The following is a 13461-nucleotide window of genomic DNA, read 5'->3' as shown; positions in this document are numbered from 1 at the left end:
CCAGCCATGGCTGGCTGTCCGTGCGGAGAATGAAGGGGCGCCCCTCGAGGTAGTGTCGGTATCTTTTTAGTGCCCACACCACAGCGAGGCACTCTTACTCATTGATGTCTTTCCGCTGGGCCAAACTTGGCACTCACGTACTCGATGATACGTCTCTGGCCTAGGCCATCCAGCTGGTACAGCACCACCCCCAAGCCTTCCTGGCTGGCATCGGTCTGCACGAATAGTGTTTCGTCCGGCAGCAGCCGCGACAGGGTGTGGCAGTTTCTGAGCTGTTGTTTTACCTGGCCCAAGGCCTGGTCGGTGGCCTGGGTCCACCAGAATTTGTGCTTTGGTGAAAGCAGGTCAGTCATGGGCACGGTTATCGAGGCGAAGTGGGGAACAAATGACCTCAACCAATTCAACAGCCCCATGAGTTTCTGGAGCTGCTTCTGTGTCTTGGGTGCCTGCTTGCCCTCAATAATTGGCAACCCTTTGCGTCCACAATATGGCCCAAAACTCGATCTCCTCCACCCCAATGTGGTACTTCCTCGGGGCGCACGTCAGAATGTGCCTGACGAGCCGCTCAAACACCAAGGCCAGATGGTGTGCGTTTTCCTCCCACGAACATGACCAGATGATCACATCATCCAGGTAGTCTTGGGCAAACTTGCTGATGTAGCCATCCAGGATACGGACCATAATGGTCTGGAAGGTCGCAGGAGCATCCATCAGGCGGAACGGCATCGCGCAGAACTGGAAGCACCTGCCATCTGGGGCGGTAAAGGCTGTTTTGGGTAGGTCGGCGGGGCATACCGGCACTTGCCAGTACCCCGACTTGAGGTCAAGCTTTTAAAATATGGTGGCATTCCCCAAGCCAGCAAGGACATCCATGATGTTGATTAGTAGTGGTGGTGCCGGAATGGTGAGGTGATTTATTGCTCTTAAATTTACGCAAAATGTCAGTGTTCCATCTTTCTTGGTGGCCATTACGATACGACTATTATAAGGTGAATTACTAGGTTCTATGACCCCACTCGCCAGCATCTCCTCGATTTGCGCCTGTATAACATCCTGTTCACGGGGTCCGAACCAGAACACTTTCTGGAACGGAGGGGTATAGGGCACCAGGGGTATGCAATGCTCTGTGATTGTAGTCCTCCGTAACTGGTCCACAGCTGCAAACACTTACGAATGAGCCCTTATCAACTCGACGATGTCGATGTGGTGCTCGGCTGGAACTCCATGGTACAGCTCATCCAAACCTACAACTGTGCTAGGTGGGGATGAAATAGACCAGTGGATACCGTAGACAGTCCAGTGGCCACGGGTACTGTAACACCCCTCGTGCCTCTAAATTGAATAATGTTGAATTAATTAAAAGGAGCCTTGGAAACTTGCTGGATACAAAAAAAAAAGTTAAATAAATAAATGGATTTACCAGAGGTGGCACGAGATGGGAACAAACAAAATTTAGGAACTTCCTGTAACAAGCAAGGAGGAAGTTGGTGGGTCGTTATAATCAATAAATAAAAACTACTCGATTAACTTGATCTATAGTTTCCCTGTTTTATTTGCCCTGAAGAATTATCTTATTTCCATTATTTTAACATACATACTAAAGGTTTTAACAATTTTCAAAGATTAACAAAAGGAAAACGAAAATAGGCCGGCCTGCACTTACTTAAACCAATTTACATTCTTAGTTTGAAATATAAACATTTGCATTATGAGTTTCACACCCAAAGTTGGATGGATCCGATGATTACATTGATAATTAGTTCGATTTGTTTTACATTTTCTTGAGAAAAACACTGGTCGCTGGTGGGTTGGTCATCCGGTTAAGATAGTTCGTAGCTAGGTAAGGGGGAAATGTTGAATTTACATTACCACCCGGGGTCTTCAAACGATCATGTCGGGTAGTAGAAGCGTTTCTTCGAATGTGACCCACGGAACAGAAAGGGGGGGGGGTGGCCACGAGATGAGAGCAATCAATCTCTCCCCGTCATCGAACCCTGTCTGTAACAGTCCAAATCAAAACTGATTAGAACTGGTATACAGGCAGTCTATAGGGCAGAAAATGCCCGGAAAAAAATTTAAAGGGGAAAAAAAATGGGGGGTCGCGAATTATCACTCACCAAAACAGGGGAGTAGCCCAGCACGCTGCCGTCGTGGAGTCAGCCAGGATCTGGAGCTCGCGAATTGCGCGGCAGGACGCGTATGATTTCTTCATAATAGCGATTAAAAGAACAAAAAATTTTGAAGGCAAATAACTAAACTATGCAGACAGACTAATCTATTAGTAATGACTTGAGGGATAGCATCCCTTATACAAGGCGACTACATCGTCGTTAGCGGCCGGGTGAAGTCTTGCAGATTCGCTGATACTCGATGGAGGTCTGTCTGCAGACGGGACGCGAGTTGATCTGTGTCGCGGGAAACCACGTCTCGTAATTAAAAGTGCCCACCGACTCTAACAGGTGGAAGGGGGGGGGGGGTCTGGCCCGCCGAAAAATACCGAACTTGCCCGAACGCGGGCGGAGAAAAAAACTCTAGCAGGAGTCTTGATGTTGGCCACACTGGGCGACCGTAGAGAACTCTGTCGGCGAGGTCTGAGTTGAAAACAATCGACTCGCGCACGGCGTCCATATAACTCAAGGGAAAACAGGTGCTGCTCTCTGGCGGCCTGGAGGGTAGGCTAGCGGAGAAGTGCGCGACTTGGTCGCTAGGTGGTGCTTGTGATCAGTTTTGGCGCACTCGCCTTTGCGAGAAGACCTTGAGAACGGTCACCGGTGCCCAGGGGGTTACGACCGGTCATTGGTCTTACTTGGAACTGAGAAGGGGGGGAGGTGGGGTAAAATGCAACGCTGATGGGAAACTACGCCCCGTCGTGGCTGCAGAGGGGCGAATATAACACTAAGACGTGATGAAAAAGGCGAATCTCAGCTCGTCTCTGCGAACTGGTCGCCTGCAAGCTACAAGCTTGCCTTTGCAGTTAGGGGCACGAAGAGAAATGATATTACAGGCTTGAGGCGTGACTGAAGGCGGGGGAAATGGTAAGCTGTCTGCTAGTCAGGGATTAGGCCAGCAGAATATCCGATACGCCGATGGGAAAGGGGCTCCAGAGCACTGAGACAAAGTTTAACTCAGAGGAGTACACCGGACTAACAAATTAAAATTACACTATAGTAGAGCAAATAAAATTTCCACACAAAAATTTAAAATCATAATAAAAATTTAAAATATATCGTGTCGAATTTACTACTTAACGGCACATACTTCCCCCCTGAAAGACGGAGTCAGGGTGGCCCACTTGAGCCACCAAAAACCTGGGTTCCAGAAACTTACCCTGTACCAGGATCTACTGTAGTAAACTACTTACATATAAAAAAAAACATCTTGATCAAATCGAAGGTATATTATAATTAATTAACACTTAACGACGAATGATGTAATGAGGAAAGTTGATCTCAGATGTTGGGAATGGTGTCACGTGACAAAACTCTAAAGTTGGGCGCTGTGAGGCGGGCCGAAAAGCACTGAGGCCGAAACAAGGGAAATGCGTCCTTGAGCACTCAGTGACTGATGGGGATTGTAACCCCTGTAAATGGGTATGGTAACCCGTAACTTACAAAATATATTTGGGAATAGAACCCCTGTACAATTGTCTTTCCATAAAAGGCCGAAGGCATTGGGACTTTGCCCTGCACAATCAGGCCATGGAGAAGACGGTCAAATTTGCTGCTTCCCCGAAGGTAAAACAGATCCTCAGTCCCAGAGTGACACAGGGCCTAAGGGTAAGATTCCCTTGGCGGGTTTTTAAATTATCGGGGTTGGAACCCTAAAAGATCAACAATCCGTATGAATGAATGAATTTAAAAAAATTAAATATTCGACAAAGTTAGAAATTTTAGCGCACACAACTCTGATGTTCAATATAACTAACTAATATTTATTATTTAAAAGTTTTCTGCAAACAAAATAATAAATTAACAACTCTTCGCACTCAAATTTAAATTATTTAAAGAAAGGTAAAATGCAATAAACCAACAATTATCAATCAAAAGGGTTATAAATTATCATGGAGCGGTTAGATCTTCCATGACTGCTGATAGGTTTCACACTGCCTGAGAGGGGGTTTGAACATAGGCCGTCCAAAGGTGAGTGCTGGGGATCTAACCCAGTAACACTCTATGATCATAGGATTTTTCACCTAGAGGACCGAGTCTCGGCTCGTTGGCTCGTAGGACCCTTCTTTTGCGCTGCTCGTTGGCTAGCTTGACCTAGCTCCTATTTTTAAAAAAAAAACACATAAAAGAAACCTGTTTGCCGTCTGGAAGTCACGTAGCTCTTACTTAAATAAACCATATCATCGATAGCGATGTGAAAGAAATACAGCTTTGGGGGTAGAATGCAAAGGAAACAAAAAAAATGGCTAGATGTGACAGCTTCTGTGTTCAGAATCTATGTACGTCGCTGTACATCACATTTACGTACAAGGAAAAATAAAGAAATAAACACATAAAGGTTTTAACGCTAAATCAATTTAAAACAAACTACAAACATTATTCTTGCTTAATTTACGAATTATGATTATTAAAAAAAAATTGAACTTAATCAAAAATTAAATAGATAAAATCGTCGAACAAAATTCATGAAGATTAAAAAAGACTGTCAGAGAAGTATTACTAAGTTAAAAAAAATAAAACAATTTACGGCACGCAGCTTGTTCAAGACTGAACTTACATCTGGAAAAATTAAAAATTAAAGTATCTTAAATTACATAGAGTGTGCTAGCCTAGAGACGGGATGCTTAAACGTACCCAAATTAATTTAGTGGACCTCTCGTTGGAGGTTGAAAGGATTTCACCACTCTCTGTGATTACTATAAACATTACAATGAGACTAGTCACCTCGTAGGGAAATACGTATTTTAATATGCTTGATTATATTATTATTATTTTATCACTATATTATGTTTTCAAGTATTATTACTTTAATAAAGTAAGACGTGAAATTCTTATAAAGCAAATGCCTTTCAGTATAGTTTGAAATCATTATTAAGATGGGGGGGAGCCCTTGATATGTAAATTAAAATCTATATTTAAATATTATGTGCGTGTTTATTAGTAATGGCGTTAGTAGCCTAAAAAAGTACTCTTAACTTATAGTTATTTGTTCATATGTAAACTTAATATTTAAATTTAAACACATTTAGCTGACTACTGCGGGACAACAGTGGAAAACTATAAACTTATTTGACTCTCAGTCATAAAGTAACTACGGCGGGCGGAGATAAACAGAGCCTGGCGTCATGACAAAGATGTCAGCTGTGGTCACCCCTCGAAGATAAGCGGGCGGCAGAGGCCGCTCGAAGAAGGAGGGGGGGGGGAGGAGCAAAACAAACATGACAGCTCCCATGTGGCTGTCGGGAAAAGGATGTGAGCGGAACAGTTGCTCACGTAAAAATTTGCTATGGTCCAGGCTTAATTGGACAAAAACAAAAAAAATATACGTCGCGGGCATTCGTCTCGCGCTACTGGGAAAGTAAGGTTCCAGGTGAGATTACAGTTGGACACCCCTACAAAGGTCGCACAGGGCGCACAGGGCGCTGAACTGAACATGAAGCCACGGACGTGCTCCGTGAGAGATAACCGGCATGTAGGGACGGGGGAGGGGTGTCTGTGGCCTTGTGTGTGTCTGCGGCTGCGCCGCGGCAGGGACAACAGCTGTGGCTGGCTGAAGGACCTCTCGCGCGCTACGCGCTAGCCTAAGTCCACACGGGAATTTAAAACTCAATATAAATTTAAAAAATTTAACTCATTATAACTAGGGGGTGTACCAGCGATCAGTTTACAATATTATTACAAAATTGCTATTATTAAAAATTAATTTAAAAAAAAAATTTTTTTGTACTTTAAATTTTAATTTAGGCATGCTTATATTATTCAGGTATGCCTATAGACCAAGGTAACCACGCTCTGCTACCAAGTTGTAACACCCCTTGTGCCACTAAATTGAATAATGTTGAATTAATTAAAAGGAGCCTTGGAAACTTGCTGGATACAAAAAAAAATAAGTTAAATAAATAAATGGATTTACCAGAGGCGGCACGAGTTGGGGAACAAACAAAATTTAGGAACTTCCTGTAACAAGCAAGGAGGAAGTTGGTGGGTCGTTATAATCAATAAATAAAAACTACTCGATTAACTTGATCTATAGTTTCCCTGTTTTATTTGCCCTGAAGAATTATCTTATTTCCATTATTTTAACATACATACTAAAGGTTTTAACAATTTTCAAAGATTAACAAAAGGAAAACGAAAATAGGCCGGCCTGCACTTACTTAAACCAATTTACATTCTTAGTTTGAAATATAAACATTTGCATTATGAGTTTCACACCCAAAGTTGGATGGATCCGATGATTACATTGATAATTAGTTCGATTTGTTTTACATTTTCTTGAGAAAAACACTGGTCGCTGGTAGGTTGGTCATCCGGTTAGGATAGTTCGTAGCTAGGTAAGGGGGAAATGTTGAATTTACATTACCACCCGGGGTCTTCAAACGATCACGTCGGGTAGTAGAAGCGTTTCTTCGAAGTGACCCACGGAACAGAAAAGAGGGGGGGGGGGGTGGCCACGAGATGAGAGCAATCAATCTCTCCCCGTCATCGAACCCTGTCTGTAACAGTCCAAATCAAACCTGATTAGAACTGGTATACAGGCAGTCTATAGAGCAGAAAATGCCCGGAAAAAAAAATTTAAAGGGGAAAAAAAATGGGGGGTCGCGAATTATCACTCACCAAAACAGGGGAGTAGCCCAGCACGCTGCCGTCGTGGAGTCAGCCAGGATCTGGAGCTCGCGAATTGCGCGGCAGGACGCGTATGATTTCTTCATAATAGCGATTAAAAGAACAAAAAATTTTGAAGGCAAATAACTAAACTATGCAGACAGACTAATCTATTAGTAATGACTTGAGGGATAGCATCCCTTATACAAGGCGACTACATCGTCGTTAGCGGCCGGGTGAAGTCTTGCAGATTCGCTGATACTCGATGGAGGTCTGTCTGCAGACGGGACGCGAGTTGATCTGTGTCGCGGGAAACCACGTCTCGTAATTAAAAGTGCCCACCGACTCTAACAGGTGGAAGGGGGGGGGGTCTGGCCCGCCGAAAAATACCGAACTTGCCCGAACGCGGGCGGAGAAAAAAACTCTAGCAGGAGTCTTGAAGTTGGCCACACTGGGCGACCGTAGAGAACTCTGTTGGCGAGGTCTGAGTTGAAAACAATCGACTCGCGCACGGCGTCCATATAACTCAAGGGAAAACAGGTGCTGCTCTCTGGCGGCCTGGAGGGTAGGCTAGCGGAGAAGTTCGCGACTTGGTCGCTAGGTGGTGCTTGTGATCAGTTTTGGCGCACTCGCTTTTGCGAGAAGACCTTGAGAACGGTCACCGGTGCCCAGGGGGTTACGACCGGTCATTGGTCTTACTTGGAACTGAGAAGGGGGGGAGGTGGGGTAAAATGCAACGCTGATGGGAAACTACGCCCCGTCGTGGCTGCAGAGGGGCGAATATAACACTAAGACGTGATGAAAAAGGCGAATCTCAGCTCGTCTCTGCGAACTGGTCGCCTGCAAGCTACAAGCTTGCCTTTGCAGTTAGGGGCACGAAGAAAAATGATATTACAGGCTTGAGGCGTGACTGAAGGCGGGGGAAATGGTAAGCTGTCTGCTAGTCAGGGATTAGGCCAGCAGAATATCCGATACGCCGATGGGAAAGGGGCTCCAGAGCACTGAGACAAAGTTTAACTCAGAGGAGTACACCGGACTAACAAATTGAAATTACACTATAGTAGAGCAAATAAAATTTCCACACAAAAATTTAAAATCATAATTAAATTTTAAATATATCGTGTCTAATTTACTACTTAACGGCACAGTACCAAGGTGCAAGCGCCCAGCACGGACTTTCGATTGTAGCATCGACCTGTGCCAGCCAGGGGTCTCCCAGGATCAGCTCCTCTCGTAGCTCATGCAGCACTATGGCGTCCGTTTGGGTTACATGGTCCCTTATGTGGATTTTTACCTGAGTGCGCCCAGACGTGGGCGCGCAAGCTCCCCTGGTGGCCACCAGGACTGTCCTTGCTTCAGCCGTCACGTCAACACCGGCGATGAGTTGGGCGGCAAATTAGCTATGGCTGGCGGCTGTGTCCACCAGCGCTTCCAGTTCCCGGCCGTCCACCCGGACAGGTATGCGCAGCAGACTGCCTTCCTTAGGACCTATGTGCCCGAGCCGGGACAGCGTATCCTCTAGCCCCGCATCTACTGTCAAGGCCCCCAGCGACGTAGGGCGAGCGGCAGAGCTCGCCGGAGACTCGGGGCACGGCCCGTCGGGCCGACGCTGACCGCCCCGCCGACGTCAGGTGGGAGGGGCGGTAGATCACTGGCGCCCGCAGCTACTGGCGGGGACGCCGATGATGTGGGGCGAGCAGCATAGCTGGCAGATGACTCGGGGCACGGCCTGTCGGGCCGGCGCGGGCCGCCCCCGCTGACGTCAGGTTGGCGGGGCGGTAGATCACTGGTGCCCGCAGCTGCTGGCAGGGATGCCGACGACGTGGGGCGAGTAGTAGAGCTCGCCGAAGACTCGGTGCACGGCTCGTCGGGCCGGCTCCCGCTGACATTAGGTAGGTGGGGCGGCGGGGCTGGTTGGAGTTTCGGAGAGCGGGGCCCAGCTGTCTCATCGCCCTCACCTAGGCGTTTCCCGATGGTGTTGTGTCACCTCCGGTTCCCCTTTCTCTGGCAGCCTTGACGGGGCATTTTAGGTGCCAGTGGCACATTTCTGTTGGACAGTACCTGCAGCGTGGAGGCCGCTCTTTTTGGGCCATTTGGGCCTCCGCGTCGCTCCCCTCGTTCGGCCTGCCACCAGGTCAGCCGCGACTGGCCCTGTGGATCAAGGTTGCGTCCCCGCGACCCCGGCGACTAGACGAATCTTTCCGGCGGTGCTGGCGGGCCAGTGTACCGCACCACTGCTCCAGAATCTTCTGGTGACAGCACCACTGGGGTGGGGTTGGGCCTTCACTGCATCGTGGTCTCTGTTGCACTCTGTATGGCCTGGATGTCTCTCTCTGTTTCCCTCGCCATGGCTAGGAAATCGTCCACACTTCTCCCCGCGGTGTTTCTTATGAAAGGTCGTAATTCCGGTGACAGTAACACCACGATCACTGGCAGTATCTCAGCGACTGAGCCGCTTGTCGTCAGACATCGGTGGAGGCGTAGCTTTTGATAAATAAAGCCTTCCATGCTTTTCCCGGCCCGCTGTGTTTGACAGTACAGCTGGTACTGACAGCTGGCACGGGGACGTGCGTCATCTAAACGGGATTCGAACCGGGTAACGAATTCGGTCCAAGACATCCGGTATTCGCCTGCCATCGCCCACCAGGCTTGGGCACTGTCCCGGAGCTGTTCACTAACTCTGTCCGTGAACTCGTCCTGTGGCTTCACGTGTATTGATAGTCTGTCCCAGCATGCTTGCAGAAATGCATGCGGATCTTCATGTGCTCGCCCCGTGAATACAGGTAGTGACACCGCCACGCTTACATTTCGCAGTACAGGTTCCAGTGTTGCCTCACCATAGCGCCGCACACCGTCGTTACAGGCTGTGCAGAGGAATAGTCCGTCCCTGAAATTACCGAATTCATGTGCAGTCGTGCAAATCCGGTGTATGACAGTGCCGCACACATAGCACGGCGCCGTCTCGCCTGGTCGTGCCGGGACAGCCTACCATCGCGCACGTCACACGCTCCCTTATCACGGCCCGCTCAGTGTCATTATTTATATATTTCCTTTTTTACAGTCTTTTCCTTATGGGTACATGAGCACCATAGTGTAGTGCCCTCCCCTCGCAAGCTGCCGGCCCCATGTGGCTTATGACACATCTGGCAGACCCCGTCCATATTCACGCGCACAGGTGTGTAACATTCCACGTCCTGACCACGGCTGACCGGCCCGAGCGGCGAACCGGAACGTCAGGTGGCGGGGATCAGACAGGTAGGGGGGCCCGCCTCCCCCCTCCACGGCCGGAGGTCCCGTTTCCGCACGCTCTTTGCCCCAAGGAAGTTGACCTGGCGGCGCGGTGATCTTGAATGGTCCGACTGGGCTGTACTCGTCGTCGCTCGGCTGGACTCGTCGTCGCTCGACCCGAAGGGCGCAATTAGCCTGCGCTCATCTGGCGCGATCCCTTGAAGGGGAAAAGGGGGAAGAGCAAACTCACTCGCGCGGCCGAATGAAACCCATACCTGTGTGACACGCTCTTATCGTTTGACGGCTCAATCTCACACCATTTTGGCTTGTCGGCTTCCGCTTCCGTGTCGCTATTGTCCCCGCTCGACTCCCTACAGCATCCTCGCGGCTCCCGAAAGTTTTGAAAATCCGCACTTTTCGTGTCCATTTCTATGTAATAGCTCATGGTCAGCCACACTTGTTAGGCGCCATTTTGTCGACGTTAGGGCTGTTCCTGTGGTTCGGAGTCGCTGCCCAGCTGCTCCGGCAGAGAGGGTACGTGCCACGTGGCAAGGGAACTACCATAACTCTGGTGAAATAAAAGAGTTTATGACGTTAAGTTGTGTTTACTACACACGTCACACACTGTACATGGGCCGTCACAGCTCCCATCTGTGACAGTCCATCAGGGCGAGGCCCGGCTCCACGCACTTTGAGCGTGTCACGACACTACCAGTAACCTGACTGCCGGTGACACAACAGTGATGCGACTGACAGTGGTGTGAATGACGGTGACGTTACTGGCAGTGATGTGAATGACGATGACACTAAAGACTGTGATGTGACTGACGACGCGAATAATGGTGACACGAAAGACTGTGACGTGACTGCCAATGCGAACGATGGTGACGTGACTGACGGTGATGTGACTGATAACACGAATGATGGTGACGTGACTGATGGTGACATGACTGATGGTGATGTGACTGATGGTGACGTGACTGACGGTGATATGACTGACAATGCGAATGATGGTTACATGACCGACGAAGATGCGAATTACAGGGACGTGACAACGGTGTCACGACTGACAATGTCCGTTCGACTCTCACTCACAACTTTGCGACCGCACTCTCTCATCCCACTCCGGCGACTGCTCCACCGATGCTCTGCAACGTCTCAGCGGCCTCCCCTCTTGCCGCGCGCACATGAATCCTCCCTCTTCCCTTCGTGTGCGAGTGCGTGGAGCCCACATGGTCACAGGTGGGGAGACGCGACTCAGTCACCCAGGAAACACATCTACAGGTACACAACAACACAAATAGATATTTACACACTCACATAATTACATAAACAAAACCCTTATGAAAAGACACATCACTGTTATGGTGGTGCCTCTGCAGGGCGTTCCCCTCTCGGCCAAGGACGTTTGTTACACTTTCGCGCTCAGGTGCCGGCGCACACGCAAGCCTGAAGCAGCAATGGGCAATAATGGCCTCAGCGAGCCGGAGGAGCACTTGGGACGACGTCAGTTTTTAGTAAATTTTCATATTCAGGACCCAAATAAACTGAATTTAATTGCACACAATTTGATGAATTTTTGCAGTTAGTTTTGACAACATCTTTAACTGCCTCCTTCTTCATAAAATTTTGACAAATTTGGTTTAGAATATTTTCTGATTCTTCTGAAAGTTTGTGTACAATAATATTTCTGGACTAAAAGTATTGAAGAAGTTTAATGTATACTTGAGGAACAATAAATTATCCTTGGTCATGCCATTCTACAAGTGGGTAATAATGAATTCAGCACTCTTGAGTTTGTCTTCAACTACTGCCAGCAAGAAGAAATGCTCGAGTGCTGGCCATATTTCCAGAACTCTACATATACACTGATGCATCGCTAGCCACCGAGTGTTTGAGGGCTTCAGTACTTTCATCCGTTCAGCATGAAAGAATTCTTGGATATCAATCAAATGTTTACATCTTTTGGCACTGCCGAGATGTAGTAGTATATTGCCCGAAGTAGCTCTTCTGCAGATCCAGACAACTTCTCGCAAGCTTTGCTTGCAACCAAAGCTGCTGAGTGGCAAATGCATGGAACCAAAACAACAATTTGGGCATCGTCACATAAGTGTGAGATAAATGAGTTTCTCGCTCCCACAATTACTGAGGCACCATCAGATGCTACACCAACAATGTTCTCAACTGGGATTTCTTTGTCTTGTAAAGATTTTTTAAAAGCTCCGTAAAGTGAAGCGGCAGAACAGCTTGATGCATCAAGAGGTATTTATTCAAGAAGTTCAGTTCTTACAGTGTTTTGAACAGGGCAAAATAATGCACTAATACGCACATAAATTTGGCGACTGAAATGTCAGTACTTTCATCTACAAGTACCTACAGAAAAAGGAACATTTTTTATATAGTTTATGGTTCTGCATTTTCCACAGTTGCAAGTACATTCTTAACAATTGATGCACATTTTGTTCGTTTCATTGTTACATGTTGAGCTATTTTAAAATCTTCAAAAATTTCAGTACACAATGGCACTAAGTGATCAGCTATACTCGGTGCTACATTGTGTTCTGCAAAAAAAATGCAGCAAGTTTAATTTAAGCAGCCTTTACCTTGTTTTCAAGTGTTGATTCTTTTTTCTGTACCAGTGAAACAATTGATGATACTGATTTTATAGGTCTCATGTTACTTTTGTGTTTGTTAGTTTTTGCATGTTTTTGAAGTTCGCTTTTGCCACACACCAAAGTTGATTTACAAACTTTACACTTACACTGCTTTGAATTGTTAGGTACTGAAATCAACCAAGACTTGAACTCTGGATTTTCTAACCAAGCATTGAAGAACACATTTGTTCCCTTTTAGATTTCTTCGTTTTTCTGTAGTAGTTGCAACCGAACTCGCCATTTTAAAACAAACTTAATCCGTAAATTAAAACACTAATACACTATATATCCACGATTCACCATGATCATAGATATTCACCATTCACATATAACAAGTATAATATTAATAAATATAAATGAAACTCTCCTACCGAAAATTCCCTCCAAACACACTAAAAATCGCGAAAATTCCCTTTTCCCTCTAGCTTAAATTTTGTGTTGAATATTTCCCGCAAAACGGGTAAATTCCCGTGACCTGGCAACACTGACATGAACTTCTTTCTTATTGGTAACAGTAGTTAAAACATAACACAGTGAAAATTATTTCTTAATATCAAAATAATTCCCTATTATCTAAAACCAGCACCAAAAGTTCAAAGTAAAGAAAGAAATAATTGAAAAACAAAATTTTGTGGCGAGGGCCACTGATCTCGCAAATAAAACAACTGTTTGTTTTATTTTTGAGTTAAGTTTTATAAAAATTTATTTTATGTATTTGCCACTATTTAATTTAATGGTATTATGGTTCTTTGAGACTACCAGGTTGCCAACATGATCGCCGTACTAACAAGAACATTCTATATACT

This window comes from Bacillus rossius, chromosome 1, assembly GCF_032445375.1.
Source record: "Bacillus rossius redtenbacheri isolate Brsri chromosome 1, Brsri_v3, whole genome shotgun sequence".
In the NCBI taxonomy this organism is placed as follows: Eukaryota; Metazoa; Arthropoda; class Insecta; order Phasmatodea; family Bacillidae; genus Bacillus; species Bacillus rossius.
This window is presented reverse-complemented; position numbering follows the sequence as displayed.